The sequence below is a fragment of the Phalacrocorax carbo genome, chromosome 22 (assembly GCF_963921805.1).
Source record: "Phalacrocorax carbo chromosome 22, bPhaCar2.1, whole genome shotgun sequence".
NCBI classification, from domain to species: Eukaryota; Metazoa; Chordata; class Aves; order Suliformes; family Phalacrocoracidae; genus Phalacrocorax; species Phalacrocorax carbo.
Window position 1 is genome coordinate 2,069,343 of NC_087534.1, and position 19,241 is coordinate 2,088,583.

Here is a 19,241-nt window from a genome sequence, read left to right on the forward strand (position 1 = left end):
TGGAATTACCAGAAATAATCATGGTAATTAACATACAGAGTTATAAGGAGGAAGATTAATTACAAAGCTGTAATTCATCTGCAAAATATAAACCATGAGGAAAGCTTGACTAGGTTAGCAGCAATGAGGTACCCTTAGGAGAACTGCACACCCGAGGAATTCAGCCTGTGCGGCTGCACAGACTGAGCTTCTTGGCATGGGAAGAAGAAAGGAAACTGAGGCACTGAGAGACAAAGTGATAGGTCTTTGTCATCCAAAAAATCAGATGGATGGGAATGGGACCTGAAAGGCCTGACTCTGTTCCTTGCTATGAACAGGGGACAGAAATCCTTTTTTTTATACTGAGTGTTTTCTGAATTAGAATTTTTAAAAGTTGCACAGGAAATCAGTGGCATTGCTGAGAAATGCATCTCCCTCCTGGACTCCTGTCTGGTGCCTGATCGGCAGCGTGCTCTATCATGGCTTTCAGTGCTGTGTATCAGTTTACACCAGCAGAGAAACTGGCCAGGCTGATGTAACAGACTATTGAATAGCTCGAGGTTATTTTATGAAGGGAGGAGGGTCTGGGAGGTGATGGTAGACTACAGAATGCTATTCATTCCAGGGCAGGGATTTCTGGTTTATTACAACGATTGTAGGGGAGGGCTGATTTCTGCAACTAATTGCCTTTTTTCTGAAGGTGCAAGCAGTTGATAATGACAGTAATTAACACTGTAGAAACAAGGTCAAACCCAAGAACATTACCCACTAAAAGTCACTTTCCCGAAAGTCATGTCAGAATCATTGCCTTGGAGTAGCTTTAAAAAAAAAAAAGGGGAGGAAAAAAAAGCAACTGATGATGAGCTGCTTGAATTATGTAAATGCTCAGGTATCCATGGGGTTTGACCTTTTTGCAGATGTAATTTAGCATTCAAGACACTGTCATCTTGCTGGCAAAGTCAAATTAGATGCTTGCTACTGCAATTGATAGCTGATATCCGATCTCCTTCAAGAACAGGCAGTACAGAAAGGCAGGCAATGCTGTTTGCTACAGGAATAGGAAGCTGCATTTTTAAATATAAAGTGGTTGAAGAGTTTTGGATCCAATTCAGCTGAGCAATATGCTTTTATAAAAACACGCACCTGGTTCTTCAGGTCATGTTACACCATTTTAAGCATCTGCAGTCCTGCAAGATGGCTCTGGGATTGTCTCACCTTGGGCTTGCTTCGAACCAGTGGCATGTGTCTCTGGGCCAAACCTGCTCCTAGCTGCAGGAACAGGGGACAGGGATAGCATAGCCATGTTGCCCAGGACTACTGTGTTTCCAATGAGCAGTGAGAGATGGAAGGAGTCCTAACCCAAGTGAGAGCTTTTTGAGTGATGCCAGAGACTGTACAACTCCCAGCCCAGGTGCAGAAACGACTCTGTGCCTGAAGCACAGGGGAGTGATACAGATGAAGTGCTAAGCTCTGTGCAATCCAAAATCTGTGGAAACTACTGGTGCCCATAGCATGTGGGTTATGTACCTGTGTAAACCTCGCCATCTCCATTTGTCAACCTTCTCCCATCCATGCTAGCAATAAAAAAAACCCAAACCACCCCCCTGCCTTGTGCTCTGCTGAGAATTTGGCTGCTTGCCGGAGGTTGCTCCTGTTCCCAGTGTGCCAGGTGGCCGAGCCAATTGCCTTCCCACCAGGTTTGATCCAAATAGCCTTATCGGCTTCCCTTCATACTGAATCAGTGTCTGCTATAGTAAATAGAAGTGACTCTGAAGAAACACCTGCTCTTTCTGGCCCTCATTTGACCACAACATTTGGAAAAAAAACCAGCCTCTACTTCTGTGGAGCTGGAGGCAGGTAGCTCACATCAAGCCTTCTGAACTGGCTTGGTTTGCAACCTTGCTAAGGCATTTGTTTTTACTCATATCAAAAGGCTTCCCTGAAGCTGTGGTTGCACAGTAACACATCCTGGCTAGAACAAAGCTGTCCCAAGACTTCTGATCCTTTCCTAGTTTCTGTGCGGCAGCTGAGAGTAGTTTGGGTTCAGATGTACATTTGTCCTTCCTGCCAGTAAAGCTCTGCTGCTTGCATAGAAAATACAGCCAGCAGAAGCTGTCTACTAGCTGCCGAGCTTGCATGATTGGAAATGTGCTTGCTACTGTTTGTCGGAGGTATACGATGGGTGAGCAAAATGCAGATCTTCAACAGAGCAATTTAAGTGGTTTCCTGTGAGCCTGTGCAAATTAGTAAATGACTATAAAAGAGCAGCAATGAAAAATTAGGTTATGTGTTTCTCTGTGACTAGGCCCAGAAGAACACTGCAGGCTGCTGTTAGCATTTTTCTTCAGCATTAGCCCAGTAATTTCCCTGAAGTTGCTCTGTATTTCCACAGAAACAAATGAGAGCTAGCGCTGGCTCCAGATTCCTGCCTGTAATTGCTCCTCTGTTGTTGCCAAAAGTTAACTTCTCAACTGGTGCAAATTGTTACTGTTCAAGTGCTTTCCACCTTGTGCCTTCAGTGCAGCTCTTTTTACCCAAAACTGGCAGAGAATTTGACCTGTGCGCTTTATTACACTAAACCCTTTCTCCTTTTGGAAAGCTTGTTTTTGGGGGTGGGGGATGCTTTGGCCCTAGCTTCTAAATTGGGCTTGTGTACTCTGAACGTTGGTATGAGCACTTAGCTGGATCCAGCTGTGTTGCCTTTACTCTTTAATGGTTCAGTTCAAATGCAGGTTTTGGGTTTCATGTTTTGGTTTTTTTTTTTCTTCCCCATTGTGTGGCCATTTGTAAACTGAAGGCGAATTGCACAATGTGTTCCTCCCAGGCATGTGGAGAGGACAAATATTGAGGATGACTTGAAAACTTCTTTCCCCCGTTTGATACATTCATAATGCTTGAGTGGCTTTTACAAATCAGGTTCTGATGCTTCTTGCAGTTGAGCTCATCTTGCTGCATTTGGAAGCAGCGTTTGGGGAGCTGCTTCCCTGTCCTCTGTCCCAGAGAGCCATCCCCCTTGGTAAATGATTCTGCCCATCCTGGCCGCTATGGTCAGCGGAGGGAAAGACCCCGTTAGCTCTGCTGGAGCTGGAGGTGACTGCCCTAGCTAATTCTGTCCCTGACTCTGGGCCTGTGAGTGTTTCATGCATGGCTTGAGAATACATAGGGAGGTGCAGAGCTTAAAATCACAGGCACTGCGTGAGCTTTGGTGTAGGAAGGGAGTGTTGCAAGACCACAGCTGCTGTCTCCTGAGGGACTGTGCTTTGAGTTGTTGGGGAATCTGCTAAATTTTTTGGGTAAATGTTTGCATTTTTCTTAGCAGTAATAGCTGCTGATGCACCATGCACCTCTCCAGCTGACTTTATGTAGGATGGTATAATGATCAATTTTTAACTATTAAAAAAGGGAATTTTATGTTAGGGAAGTGTTTCAAATCAGCCAGATTTTAAAGTGTAAATTGTTTTTACCTTTCACACATTCTGGTGAGTGTTTTTCATTCATCACGGATTTAAAGAGACTCATGTTCAAGCCTCTATATCCTTTCTCCCTCAAGACTTGTTTGAAAGAAAATAACTTGAAAATGAACATTGAGTTGGATTTCAAGAAATACTTTCTTGAATAAGGTGAAATGGTGCCTCCACTTTTAAAAGCAAGAAATCTGCCCTTGTAAAGGGAGGGAAAGAGTTATTTCTGTATTTAAGATGTTAATATCAATGATGTGCTCAAGAGACTAGATGGTCCTTACGTGCATACAATTAAGGATAGAAGTGGGGTTTAAAAGGGAGGCGATTGCATCCATAACACCATGTGTGAATTAGTTTGTCCTTTGGCAAGAAAAAGACTGTCCAGAGTTACGCAGGTGCTGCCAAGTTACAGCTTGCATGGTGAGCAGTCAGTGCTGTTTGAGGGATCCCAGTTCCCGGGGAGGTTTTCCAGAAAGGCCAGTAAGTCTTCAGCTGCTGCAGAAAGGTACTGGCAGAGGTGGGCTGGGGCACGGGTTAACTCTGCTTTACCCCCCAGCCACCGATCTTCAGTGTACCAAGGAGTCTTAAGTACCCTCCCTTGTTCCTGGATCCAGAAGTCTCAAGGCATGCGCTCTTCATAGATGCCGTGGCTGTGATAACACACTGTTCTTGGAATATATTAACTTGTCCTGACAAAAAGCCATTAACCAGACAGGCAAGACTGTGTCTTACCCTGTAGCTGTGCCTGCAAAGCAGAGGCAGAATAATTTATGCTCATTAAAAATAAACATTTGAAAACAGTGCTGCCTCCCCTCTGCTCAGATGGTCTGTCCAGCACAGAGAGAAAGAAAATGCTAACCCACTGGAAGAGACAAATTTGCATTTGGGTTTTTTCTCTGCCTGCCAGAGTTAGCAAATTAAGGATGCTGCTAGCTTGGCATCTACTCATGTTTCTGGAGGTTTGAAACCTTATTTATGGATAAAATTATTTTGTATATATTAGATTTTGTTGCCATTAGCTGGCTTAGTCAGATGGGCCTTCGAAAAAGAGAATCCTCTGAAGGGGACAAGAAGCTTTTTTCCTTAGTCGTTGGTGACTGGCCTCCCTGCACTCTGCTCTGCGGCAGTGGATCAGTGTGCCAGTAAATCTGTTTCTCAGCTTTACTGGAAAGAACCTGTGTGATTCCAAACCAGCCAAGTAATCTCTGTCAGCTTCTCCCTGCTATAGGAGCAGGGAAGTAAACTTGTCTTTGTGGTCTGTGAAGGCTGAGCTCTTGACAATCTCAGTCCCTGCCCTTGATATCAGACGGTGTCCCATCATCTTTAAGCTGCATTGTAATACATTGATAGATTGGCTGGAAGCCAGAAAAGATTGCTTTTATCTAGAATTTTCATTCTTCCCCAGTCTTGTCTTCATCAAGCAGCGTCTCTTGAGTTTGCTAAAATGCAAGTGGTGGCATGTTTCTGGAGCAAATAACTGGGAAAGAGCAGATTGAAAGCTTGAACAGCCACAGAGGGCAAATGATGAATTTCACCATGAGGAGTCCCAGCTTGTGCTGCATTGGTTATGTTGGTATCCCTCCAGCAGGGGTGGAGAAATGAGATTGTGTCTGTTGGCCAGACTAGCAGTGCTTGTGACTTGAGTATACTGTGAGGTGAGAGTAAAGGTCAAACTACTGAAGAACAGTTTCATCTATTTGCGAGATGTCTGTGAACAGAACCTGAGGGGGAAGTATGCCGTATGATTTCCAGCAGTTTAGTCACCTACTTTTAATAACTAATGGGTGAGATTTGCTCATGTGTAAATATAACAGGGTAAAGACTTAAAATTCTAGTTCTCCCTCTTCCTTTTGATCCCAGTAGCTCTTGTTAGTGTGGCCTGTGCTGCAGATCGTACTTCATGACCTTGTGCAGTTACAGTATTCCTCCAGTCCAATAAACCTCTGCTTCGGAGGTTTATTTGATATGGACCTGAGCCTGTGCTTAGCCAGATGTGAGGGGAGCATCACCCATCAGAGTCCATGCAGAACGGCCCCAGCTTGATCATGAAACATGAGTTATCCCTACATGTGTGATAGCTCTCCCCAGCCCTTCCCCTGGCTCCTGTGCCCCTTCCCTCTGCACTGTGGAGGGCACTACATGGCGCTGCTCAGAATTTGGCCTATCTCCGCATAGAGCGTGGGACATTCATAAATGTTTGGGGGCTGTGGTTTTCTTCTTGCTGTGGTAATTATAACTGTATCAGGAATAACAGTTAGCTTCACATTGGCTTTCTCGCCACCAAGGCAATTCTCTGATGCAGTCAGTTGTTCACTATGCTGTAATAAGCTATTTTGTTTCCCGTGGATTTGCAGCTGAATTATTTGCAAAACAGTGACACAGAAAAATGTTGTTCTCTTCATCCAGTGCTGTTTGTCTTGCCACCTTTTCCCATGGTTTTTGTAATTTAAGACATATTTGAAAATAGCTGGTCAGATGATCTACTGGCATTTGAAATATATACATTCCTTATCTTCAGTGTTAGTGATATTGTTAGTAATTTGTATTGGATGATTATCAGGAGGTCTCAGTCCTGAGAAAAACCCTTGTTATGTTAAGTACTGAATAAGTGTACTGAAAACATGCCTGCCTCTGTTAATAGCCAGCATCCAGCGACGGGGGAGAAACTCTGGAGTTTGGCGTGCGGAGCACAGGAGTCCGTGAGTGGCAGCTTTAGTGGAGGAATATTCCCCGAGAGGCATCCCCTGGTAAATGATTCTGTCCATCCCTGCTGCTGTGGTCAGGGGAGGGGAAGACCCTGTTAGCTCTGCTGAAGTTGGAGGTGACTGCCCCAGCTAATTCTGTCCCTGACTCTGGGCCTGCGAGTGTTTCATGTATGGCTGGAGAGGTGCAGAGTCTAAAATTGCCACCATGTGAGCTGACTTAACTGCACTCACTTTTCCTTCTACCCTCCTAGCTCTGTCTAGGAGTATCGGGCTCCACGAGTAGCGTTTTGGATGAAATATCTTTTGGAAGTGATATGTTTTTCCCCTTTTTTACAAGACGCTTCTATCTCTGAATGGTTTGACTTCAGCTTACAAATATGGAGGGGGAAATACTAAAGTCAACAAATTCTTCATTTGCACACAGTTTAGTCCCCAGTTGATAACTGGCATGCTTCTGAGAGCGAGGCAAAGAATGGCAGTAGCAAAGAAGTAATTTAAAAACGAAAAAGCTCACAAAAATGAAATGCTATTTACAGGGCTCTGTGCCTATGGTTAATCGTCATTCATGAAATCACACAATAAAATCTGACTGTTGTCAGCTCTGTCAGAATGACATTGAAATGTACAAGTAAGGTACAGCAGGTTCAGATTACATGTTGGGACTTAACAGGATTTTAGCTAAAATTAGGCTTTGTTTTCCTCAAACAGGAAGTAAAATACAGTCTGGAGCAAAGGAAAGATTGTAGCAGTAATTCTTGAGCAGGCAAAGTCAGATGAATTAAGACTGCCTATTCTGTTTCTTTTAGCGGATCTAGCCAGTTACAATGATCTCTTTACTAGTATAAGCTGCATCTCTAGGTGGGTTCACTAATAAGTTGTTTCAGCAAGCCTGTAAACTGAAGACCAAAGGTGGCTGACATTCAGAAGCACCCAAACATTTGTTGCAGTTCTGTTGTAGGATACGCTTATGGGTTTGTAGCTCTTGTTTGTCCCCCGTTTTTGTGGAATTCACTTCACCATGAATTGAAGGGGCTTTAGTGGCTGCATATATATGAAGCCAATGTCATTGATTGGCCCTAAACTGGCAGCACGCCCTTAATGTTCAACTTAATAGATGGGTGCTGGCACAGGGACCTGCGGAGGTCCTGAATGCCAAAAGCTGAACAGGTACCCAGGGTGCCGCTAGCAGCAGCAGAGTAGATGATCCTTTCTCCAGACTTTCCCGAGTTCACATGTACTAGGCTTTGGCCAAACACCACTTCTAGCAAATTAACACTTTAATCAAAAGCTAAAATTGAACTGAATGAGCTTAATTGCCTTAGTGCAGGAATCTTGATCACAAAGACTTCTCACTCAATGGATTGGGTGTCTTACATTTTTTGACTTTGGTATTCTTGGTTTTCCCAGCCCACTTTATTAAACATTTCTACATTTGCACTTTTTAAGAGGGTATTACAGTTTGTTCTTGCCATAATGTGTTTATTTTCTCTTCCTTCTAACAGATGTTAAGCAATTAGAGAACATGGCATAGCAACATATTTATACAAATGAAAGGAAGTAAGGAATAAATGCTTTGAATATTATACTTCCTAATAAGATTAATTCAGCAGCATACAAATGGTGAAGCACAGCCACTGCAGCAAGCGGGCATTTATCAGTGACTCATGTAATATGCAAGATATCTTATTAAGGTAGGGATGTAACAGTACACACCCACCCCATGGATCCCCATTTTAAGCCCATACAAATGAGTGGTGGAATAAGCCCCTTGGAAAAGAACGACTGGATAACAAATTGTATGTTTAAAAAAATCCCCATGGAGCTGAAGTAGCAAGATCAGTTGATCTGGTTTTTTCAGCTCGCTATTCCATTACCTACAATAATATCACACTGTCTTGTGAAGCTTTTTTACTCCGTGAGGCTTGCGCTTATCCAGATGTGCTCTGCTGTAAAATTAATATTTTAGTGTTGCTTGTGTACATTAAGAATTATTAGTAGTCTGAGCCAGTCTTTTTAAAGCACGAGTAGCTACATTTTTCCTTTTTTTTTTTAATTCCAGGCCCTGGTAGGAAGGTCTTACAGCAGGTGTGGATCCTTTCCTGAGCATGATGGTGGGATGAGCTAGGGGAGAGAGGCTGAGACACTCAGCCCTTCAGCCTCCTACTGCTACATAAGGTGTGATGCAGTCTGCAAACTGTTTACAATGTGTTAGAACTCATGGGTGTTGGTGAGCTGCTCGAGTAAACCTCTGTGTGAGCAATTACAGCAAGGAAAGGGATCATCCAGTTAAAGAGGCCTGGAGAGAACGTCGAAGGGTCAAAAGAGTCTCTGCAGCCTTTATAGGTTTGTGTTGCTTCAGTGAGTTGGGTGTTTGAGTTAATGTGTGTTAGCTGAAGTCTTGGAAAAGACTTTGTGACAAAAACACTTTTCTGGCTTGGGAAGGGTAATGTAGAAGTTTCTGCCAGAACTACAACTTCATGAAAATTGCACTGTATCTCCTCATCCTGAGTTGTGCCAATATATGTGAAGTGCAGAGAACTCGAACGCTTAGTGACCAGAGTTAAAAATATTCCTTCCCTTCTTCCTTTTTTTGGAATCCATGTCAGACTCTTCATAACCAGTGGCAACAAACTTCATACGGTTTCTCATTAATGCAAGAAGCTGGCATCAAAATCTGTCTTTATGGGCCAGGAGTTTAGAAGCCAAGTTGGTAGTAAGCTTTCAACTAAAACTCATCTGCTTCAGTTTGAACAAATGAGCTGGAGAAAATAAGAACGCTAGGCACCAAAATCTGCAGGGAAAGCAGGGTTGGGTTAGAAACTTACTAGAGAAGATAGTATAGGAAGTATGTGGACAAGCCACTGAATTACTAAGTTTTAACTGATTTGTCTTTAAGAAAATTATTCAGTCTTGCTTTAATGAAAAAAAAAAAAGCCATTGTTTACCATTAATTGCAGCCTTCGGTAAAATGCTTGTGGGGGTACGTGTGCCTAGTTTAGTTAACCCTTCCTCAGGTAGGCAGGTTACAGGACATACGGGGGGAGTTGCACAGACAAGGTAGGTGTTGGTCTTAGTCACTGTATAGGGACAAGATGTGTTGGCAGGGAATGTTTGGAAAGGGCGCTTTGAACAGTTGGTCTCCTTTTTGTTAAGATGATGGGCCACGTATCATGAATAACTTACATGTGCAATGAACCATCTAGTCAATCTCTCTGCTCAAGGCAGGATCAGCTTTACTGATGTCAACCATCTATACCTCATCTAGGCAGATGTTTCATGGAATGCTTCTCCTGCTTTAGGGCGGGAGATGGACCAGGTGACCTTTGTAGTTTCCTTCTAGCCTTATATTCTGTGTGTACGTCTGAATGCTGAAGCAGAGAGCTTCATAGATCATGGCAACAGGAAAGCACTGTGTGAAACATTAAAATGTATATAGACTGCTTCCTGCTGTCCACTTCCTCAGCTGGATACTTCCCTCATCCCAGGAGACAAAATCTCCTCTCAGAGGTGAGAGGAGTGCATGTTCAATAAGATACTTCATTTCTGATGAGCCCTGCTTTTGCAGAAGCATCTGTGAAAGATTAACAGGGGCATGTTTCTGAGAGGTGAATATGAAAAGGAGATTAAATTCGCATACCAGCATTTGGATGTGTTTGTAAGTATGCTTCTTTAACCTTGGGCTATCCCTAACCACAGTGTTCTGTCAGCTGGATTTACTTGTTAAATAGCATAGACACCACCCCCATGCAGTTGCAGTGAGATTGATAAATATAGACTTGATGTAGTCTGCTCCCTACTAAGAGATTCTAATAGTATAATATAATTACCCATGTCTATCTTTGCAAGACAATGTTTTGGAGAGCAATATATAAAGTACAGCTGAGAGACTGAAGGAATTTAAGATGTGGAAACTGGCTTCTGGCTCATCAACAGAAATAAGCCATCTCAAACTTGCAAGACTTTCTCCTTGTAGCATTTTGAAGCGTCACAATTCTTAAGGGCATGGGTTCAGATTTTCATGTTTACTCGTTATGCTAGACATAGCACATCCTAAATCACAGGACAACGTCCCTTGGTAGTGTTCTTGAGTCCTGTTCCCAGAGGAAAGAAATTCAGTTCATCAATGCTATTTGAACATTCTCTTTGGAAGCCTGCCATCAAGATAATATGACTCAATTTGCAGTTTGCAAGAGTTGGGATGGGTGTGCTTAATCTGAATCACAGAAGAGTCTTGGAGATTGAGAGGAAGGAGGATGGAGGGAGAAAAATAAAAATGAGGTAGTTGGATTTTGGTGGGCCTGGGACTATATAGAGGGATGCTTCTTGAACTGTTAATAGGTAGAAATAGTTAAAGTAGCTAAGAGGAGGAAGGCTGTCCTTGCTGAAGAGTAGCTGTGAGTAGTGAGCAGCAATGCTCTTCATGCAAACAGGTTTTTATAAAAGCTGTCTGGCCTCGGAGACGCATCACCTTGTTCTTGGGCTGGATCTTGGTGAAGAGCGGAGGTTTCTGGCCCAGTCCCTTCCTCCTTTGGCTGGCTCTGCTAACCTGTCGCTGCTGCAATCCATGGGCAGCCCAGCACTTCGTTGCTCTAGTAACATCTGCTAGACTTGGGTACTGTGGTGGGCCCAGCCTGTGAGGGTGATAGAGGGTTTGCTAGGCAGAGAGCTTTCTCCCTCAAAGACAGGCCTGCCTGTATGAGACACCCATGTGCTTGCTGTTCGTTCTTAGCTAATACACTCGAGCTTTTAAGCTCAGAGGTTATTTCTTTTCTTGGAACGATCTCCCCTCCTCTTCCATAGGCTCTGAACTGCAGGAATCTCACATGTTAGCAAAGCAATAAACTTTTTAGCCTAGAATAATTGTATTCTCTATCAGTGACAGAATCTATTTTGGGTTTTTTTTTCCCTTTAAATGGCAATTTTATATGGTAGAAAACTCTTTAATTCTCTTCTGCAAGCTACATATAAAATATAACAGATAGGCAAAAATGTATTATTAAAGCTATCTATTTTTCTTGGCATTCCTGTAATTTAATAAACTGCTTGAGCTCTATTTCTGCAGCTTATGACATCACAAGAATAAAACTCACCCTTTGATTAATAGCTATTCAATCAATCCCCCCTCCCCACATTATCTTAAGTTTAATGGACTTGGGAACCATGCAAGCTAATTTTGTAAAAGTTTATAGCTGGAGCTACAACTCTGGAAAAACTGCAGTGGTAGCAACACAAGCTGCGTGAGACTTTTGGAGGAAAGGGAGAGAAACGCTGTTCCATGCCTACAGATGAAGATGGCTCTGTCTCCAAAGTAATAGTGTAATTCCAGGTGTCTGCAGCTCCTACAAGTGCCTGTTGCATCCTCCAGTACATTCTGTATTTACTGGGGCAGCAGGGGTAGGATTTTTACCTGGGAAGGGGAAGGTCTTCAACAAAACCTATTGCTACTCAGTGAGGAGATCTGCCAGTCAGCAGGGCTATATCAGGGCATATTTGAAAGGGGAAGAAGTGTTGTGTTTAAAGGCAGTAACTGCAATGGCTTCTGGCCTGTTCTAGCAGCTAATGGACACAGCAGTTCTAGAGACCCTGATAATGCTGATGGTGGCTTTGTGTACTAAAAAAGTAATGCCAGTTATTGTATATGTAAACAAATACCTTCACAATACAGGGTCATTGTAAAGTAATATACGTTGCAAAGCCAGATTGCTCCCTCTTCTACACTGAGGGAAGATGACCTAGGGCAAAAGATGTGGATTGTATTTTGATATGATTATGTATAAGAATAGTGCGAGACAGGCAGGAAGTTTTTACAGCCCCTGATACAAGGTTTCCATTTTCACTGTCATCCCATGTGTAAGTAACTGGGATCTGTAGAACTTGAATGTGAATATTTTGGAAGGAATTCAGGTAAGCCTAGACTACTTGAAAACGCTTCTGAGGAGACAGAGTTTAAAGAAGAAGGAGGAGGGGAAACTGTTAGCATGCTTGGCTAGGCTCTGGGCTTGATTTACATGGGCTTGATGAGACTTGAAATAAGTTTATTTTTCTTATGGTAGCATTCACCTCTGCATGTCAGTTCTCTGAAAAGCTGTGTGAGGCAAGGCTGACCTGGGACATGAGTGTTGCTTCAGAAAAAGCACACAGGGGTTTAGCATAGTGACTGGCATCTCTGTGCTCATTGTACTTCGAGATTTCATAAAGCTCCGAAGTTCTGCCTGGATCAGGGTGCGGCTGGGCTGGTTCCACCGTGACTGTCACCCTGCTGGGCCTGGGTTTTCCATCCTGACTGTTGCAATGTGAGACTTTCAAACAGAACAGCATAACAGATTATTTTTAACATTCATAACTGGTTTTGAGTTTAGTTCTGGTTGGTTGATTGCCTGAGAAGGACCTAGTGCCCAGTCGAGTATAGGCTGCAATAGGGCCTCTACAGCCATTCTCTTCTGAGACTGTATTAAAGCACTGTATAAATCTGCTGGATAAAACTTCTGTAGATATGTGGAAGAACAGGATGACTCAAAATGTGTCTTATAATAAATCTGTAAATGGTGAGGAGTCAACAAGATTAAAATGAAACTGACCCTTTTGGCTCTTCTGAGACTGTGGTGTTAAATACATGCAAGAAGGGCACTGGAGGTTCATAGCAACGCCATGTGACGGGTGACCTTTGTTCCCAACAAGCTCTCTGTGGTACTGAATGTTACCTGTAGTACTCTTACAGTAAAAGTGGCATGTTGTGGGACTACAAGGATCTTGGAACAAATCCCTTGAGCCAAAGCCACGCAGATGGTTTGCATGGGTTTGGATTATTCAGTGAGTGAGCTGAATGTGGAAAGGGAGGCAAGTTTTCTGTCAGGAGCCAATACGGCTTGTTAGAGCAAAGGACTAGCATTGATCCTTCTGCTTTCTCTTCCCAGATCTGCTGCTGAGAGCACACACTTTGCAAGTCAGAAGCACCTTTACATTTGAGTTTTCTGGCTGGGGAGGCTGGGAGCAGTGATGCTTTTCTGCCAGGCATGGCAGTGCAGCTTCAGCCTTGTGGGTGGAGTTGCGGCAGGAAATGTGACCCTGGCCCATTGTCATCAGGGCCATTTGGTATGCTGGAGAGTGAGAAACTGAGGTTGCCTGATGATGCTCCAGCCAGTGAAGCATCTCACGGTCTGTTATGCCTTAGCCTCATAATCCTTTATCTGGTGAAAAGAGCTATTGCCACCACTATAGTAAAGGGGAAATTGGGGTACCCTGGGCAAAGTCTTACCTACAGTCATGCTATGACTGTGCAGAAGACAAGAGCCTTGAAACGGTGGCCTAGCGTGCTAATATCGGAACTGTTCCTTATTTCCCTTTGTCTTAGTCTTTCTCCTTGCTCATATTGACTATTTATGAGCTATAGAGTGCTCTAGAAAATAACCAGCTGTTTCGTTAAGTGGATTTGGTCTATCCTTCAAGTTGACAGATGATTTTTATTATGTACTATTACTTAATGAACTCTTTTTGTGGCAAATGTAATTCAATACAAATTCTGATTCCCAGTTTGTCATCAGTCCTCTTATAAAGGAAGAAAAATGGAAAAGGACTTGATTCCTTTATCTTGTTATGCTAATTGCATTAGGAATATTGTAGAAAAACAGCCAGTGGATTTAACAGCAGACATATCCAAGCTTCTATTCTACTTAAAGAAAATGGGAATTTACTGGGGTGGAAAGTATCTGACTTTAGCCAAAGCAAAACCTGATCCAAGTTTAGGTTTTGGAAAAAAAAAAAAAAGTAAAAATTATTCTGTCCTGTAAAATTCCTTTCTGAAAGGAAACCTGTAACAGAAATAATAGACGATATGGAGTGTGTTGCAGCAGGCACCCAGAAAAATTAAGGGCTGACTTAAAAAAGGAATAAGGATTTGGTGAGGGAGCTGCATGTGACACCAAGTAGTAATGGGATGCACTAGAAGGGAGTTGCAAAAAGGGTCAAACTAGAGGAAAACTGTATGTGAATTTTGTGCCTTCTAGATACTGGTTTCTGTTCCTGAGAATTTGTTTGACTGCCTGCAGTTAGTGCCCTTAAACTGGACGGCTGAAATCCTTGAGCTCTCATTTCCCAGAACTTAGCTTTTTATTTGTAAAATGGAGTTCATTTCCCTTTCCTGCCTCTTAGAGGTTTGGGAGAAGTGTGTTGTGGCAGGCTGGAACTGTGGATTTCCAAGAATGAGCTAAAAGCTCCTGAGAACCAGAATACTTGTGTAGCTATGCATGGGGCCCACAGCCATCTGTTGAATAATGGGGAAGAAAGAAAAATATTGACAAGCATCTTCATTAGGTATCTTTGATCCTGTGCTGAAAACAAGGCAAGCATTTTGGGTAGAACACCCGTGCAGTCCTGCCTTAGTGTGCTAGTGTTACTGAGGGATACAGCTGCAATTTAGACCACTTGTGCCTTAACGGTCCTGTGGCCTCATTCCTCATAGGACCCTGGAGGGACTAATTTTTGCATCTCAGCTAATCTTCCGTTCCCTGAAGGGATCACACAGATTTCTAGCCTGAACTGTGGTACAGTAATGGTATATCTGATTGGGATACTTGTCACTAACAAATCAAGTGTTGGTGAAATGTCAAATGTGGTCTCTATACTAGGGCGTCCCCTCTTCTAGGCTCTTTGGCTACGAGGTGCATTGGAACTGAGAGATCGTTGTTGCTGACACTGGTGGGAGTTTGTAAGCAATATATGGGCTTCAGCTTTGATTTCTCCTGGCTGCCTTGGTATTACTTGAACAGTCTTTCAGGTTGTGTTATGTTATCAACCTGTCACCTTACCCACAAGGCAAGGAGAGTGAAGAATGTTGATGCTTTGTGGAAACACTAGAGGTTCCAAATTGCTTGTGTAATTTATCTTAGTTGAAATTTTGGCCTACAGCGGTATGTGGAGAAAAAAGGGCTAGTGGGCTCATCTTGCCAAAGGATGATTTTCTCATTATAAATTGTCCTAGATCACCTCAGCCATCTGGGTAACCCAAAATAGATGTTGATGCAGTGTGCAAAGAACAGTGAGAAGAGGAGGAAACTAATTATAATGTGCAAAATGTCAACTGAAGGATCGCTGTAAGATTGTTTATCAACCTTGCAAGAGTAAACATACTCCATGTGAATTCTTTACTAGCTTCAGCTAAGTCTACACAGCTAAGCTGTACTATTTACATTAAACAGGATTAAAGGGAAGGAAGAGCTAAATTTTTTAAAGTTACAAGATTAGTTTTATTTACTGGGAGGAGAGAAAAAAAATATGGGGTGTGTGTATCTGGGGCCAAGTCTAAAGCTCAGTGACTGGAAGGATGCTCTACCTTTTGTTTGAATTATGAGCAACTATTGAAGTCTGTCCTCTCAAAGTGCTTTGGCTGCCTACAGAGGTTAAGCATATTTGGTCCCACTGGCTCCTCCAGGAATGAATGGTGCTCTGTTTTGCAGGACCTGTAACTATTTGTGAGATACCCATGCTTTTGTTAACTGGTGTAAAGAGTTAATGTCACATCTTGACTTGTATGGGTGCAATATCCTTTTTAAGGAAAGTATAAATATGTCTCCTTGAATTTAAGAGCAGTCTGGCTTGCATACTACTGGGCATAGGGCTGGATGATTGCAAGCTGTCAGATCTGTGTGACTGAGACCTTATTTGCTAGTTTTAAGGCTGGGAGAGACTTTTGTGGTAATCTGTTCTGACATATATCATGCAGGCTGCAGAATCCCATGTAATCACTCTTCTACTTCTGACCCAGCAAAGTGTGGCTGAAATAGAGCAGCGGGATAGCTGTAGTCACTGTCTAGAGGAAGCCGCCTGCCCTGGCTTTGCAGTAATAGTGCAGGCTCTGAGGAAGCAGAAGGTATTTTGCAGGGGCAAAGGTTCACTGTCAAAAGTTAGAGCCTTGAAACTCCTGAGTTCAATGACCAAGGGAATGTAGTGAAACAGGATTCTCCAAACAAGCTTTAGGGCTTGATCTTCTTTAATAGTAAAAGTCAGATTACCGTCTGGATTAGCATTAGAGTTTGAGGTAATAAGACAGGAACATGTCATGCATGAAGCTGTTGAATGTGTTTGTGTTGATCTCACTTTGAATATACAACTGAAGTTACTATCTCTGGAATTTGCAGCCAAGACTCTTTTCTATCAACCATCTTTATTGCACCAACACTCAATTCCAAGCAGCTCAGGCATTTGTCATAAATAAAACATCTTTATTATTTGTCTCCATCTTCCAAAACAAAAAAAGCGCCCCTTCTTATTCTGTCATCCTAAACAAAATTTATTTCAGTTGAATTGTCATGCAGCTGTTTCTTACCATATAAATCATAGGGGATTATTCTAGATGGAAATGTTCACTTTGGGGAAAACATGAAATCCTTATAGGACTCTAGGATTTATAATAGATAGCAGGTTTTTCTCTGAATACTAGGATAGGAAAACTGGGTTCACTTAAAATTCTACATAGCCCTCACTGGAAAAATAGTTCAAGCTAGTCGTCACAGCTCCTCCGGGTGTAGGACTAAACCTAAAAGAGAAAGAAATTGAGCCAAGCTTCAGGAGATTACGTCTAACTTCCAAATTACTTCTTTTCCTTCCTAATAATGGGGCTCTTAGAATAATTTATCTGCTTTTTTTGATGTGTAATATGGTTTCTGGGAAGGTGATCTGGGGGGAAGTATGTGCTATTCCTGTCTATCCCATAAGCATTTAACAGATGATATATCGAACTTGAATCTCCAGATTATTTTACCAGACCCTTGGAACATGTTGATTTTTAATGACAGTTTTTATAGAAAGGTATCACAATGAATCCTTTAATTTCATTCTGACAGTGTCAAAATATTTTGGTTTCTATCATGTTAAAGCATTTCATTTTTGTAAAGTTAAAGTGTTTATGCTTTTTATGCATTATATTGATTGGAAGTTGTAGGTGGCATCTCCCATAGCACAGTGTTTCAGCTTCATTCACCCAAAACTAATTATTCTGGTTTTGTATCAAAACTGTTTCAGAATTTAGACCTTATAGTAAATCTTGTCTTTTGATCAGATGTGGAGTTTGGTGGGAATGTAACTGGGAAACCCAACTGCCAATTAAATCTTTAGCTCTGTGCAAGTTTACAGCAACTAACAAACTCTCCCTAAATTACTGGAAAAAAAACCAAAGCAAATCTGCATGGCCATACCCATAGGAAGGAGCAAATGGATACTGGATCCCATCGCCTGCCATTGGGGATAGATCCTGGATGCTGCTGGATAGCGTGGGCAGGGTCCTCTGCAGGTATGGATAACCAGGCTGAACCAGAGCAATGCAGTTCAAGATTGGAGTGTAAGGTGCCTGGAAAACCTGCTGTGGGCTATACGGAGCTACCTGGGGAGGAAAAAGAAATAGCATACATCAAAACCCAAAGTGGGACAGGAATACTGACAAGGCAATAACCCTATAAATGGAAACTGGACTTGTCAAAAATAGTTTTTCAGACACACGGTTTTATACAGAAGTAGAGCATAAGCAATACATGTTTTCAGTTAGAGGCTCAAGGCTGTTTCTTGAGCTATTTGGAATACACAGTGCTCCAGCAAACTGTATTAACTCACACCAGTTCAGCATCTTGTCTCCAAATCTATTTTCGCAATGGCACCAACGTCAGTCTTGGCACATGACAAACCGCTCTAATCTGTTGTGCTTAGCATCTGTGTTCTGCAAATTGAAGCATATTCATAACCATTTAAACACACCTGTCTTGAATAGCATCCAAAGGAAGGGTGCAGAGCTTGCTGATACAGGATCTCTGCTCTCTGAGGGTATGGACCCTGTTAAGCATAGGTAAGGCATGATTTTTGGAACAGTCTGAGTTGGTCCATTTATTACTTCTGTGTAAGCTTTTTAGGGGAATGTTATGCCCAAAGAAACCAGGATGAGATAAGTGTATTTCTTAGCTTTGAGTAAAAGTCTTCTCTTTGTCTCCTGAAGTCTGAGACCACCGGAATAGGAGTCTGCTTTCCATGCTGTAGCTCTGTTCTGCCTGGGAAAATACTCAGTTCCCTGTTTGACTGGTGGGTGGGTTGTGCACTCATCTTGTGCGAAGGTGCTATCTGTTGTGCTAACTAATCATTGACTTAATGGAAAAAGTGAAAATTCTTGGACTGCAATGTTCCAAGGGAGTTTAGTCTGGCAAAACACACGTGCTCTGGGTCATGCATCTCTACCCTCTGTCTTCTGTAACATGCTGGTGATGACTTTTGACAGCTCATAGGGTGAATTGAGTCCTGCTGGAGAACCACAGCTTGGTCTGGTGTGGGTTTTGTGGGTTGCTTTTTTAGGTAGGGAGGATTAAAGGGAACTAGGGGAGCATAGCCCATAGAAAACCATGGCTACATGGGATTCCCAGTATTTATTCTTTTATTTCTTTCAACTTAAGCATTGAGCTTCTTCCTAATCTCAGCTGGCTTTTTTACTTTAACATGAAGTCCTGTTTCACTAGACTAAGAATGCACTATCCCAGTCTGTAAACAGGGCAATCACATGAGTTATTACGTGAAAATAAATATTTGTAAGTAAAGGTAAAATATTTGTAACAACAAGGTAAAAATGGAAACTAATGAAGGCTGAGAGAGGTCAACATTCAGTATCTGTGTCAAGAGTACATCGTCCTTTGGTATCATCACAGCTATCTCAGAGGACTGCATTACATGTGCTTTTAAAGCTTTGTTTATAACACAAAGCCACTTAATGTAACTTACTGTAGTAGGATAGTAATCTGGTTTCTTCTTCTACCCTATAAATCAGAAAGCAGCCTGCAAAATAGCAGCAGATAGTGCCCTGATCTGTCAATATAGGCCTGGGAGTGTTCTTCTACCTTCTCACAAAACAAGGGTCTCTCTTACGTTACCTGAAACTGTGGAAAGTTTGAGTGGTTGGGAAAGATGGGAAGTGGAGGGAAGCTCAGACTCTGCCACACTGGCTGATTTAATGCTGTGGTCGCTGAAGTAGAAAAGCCTGAAGTACTTGCATTGTATTTAACACTTTTTTTATCCGATGTTGCAGTAGTTACTGTAAAACAAAACAAGGTTAAAGATAATTTATAAACAT

The 19,241-nt window shown here is 42.3% G+C and overlaps 1 protein-coding gene across 1 annotated transcript in view; it reads left to right on the plus strand.

Moving 5' to 3' along the window:
- CSMD2 (CUB and Sushi multiple domains 2) overlaps nt 1-19,241 on the plus strand; it is a 358,465-nt gene that overhangs the window by 11,068 nt on the left and 328,156 nt on the right. The window lies entirely within an intron of this gene.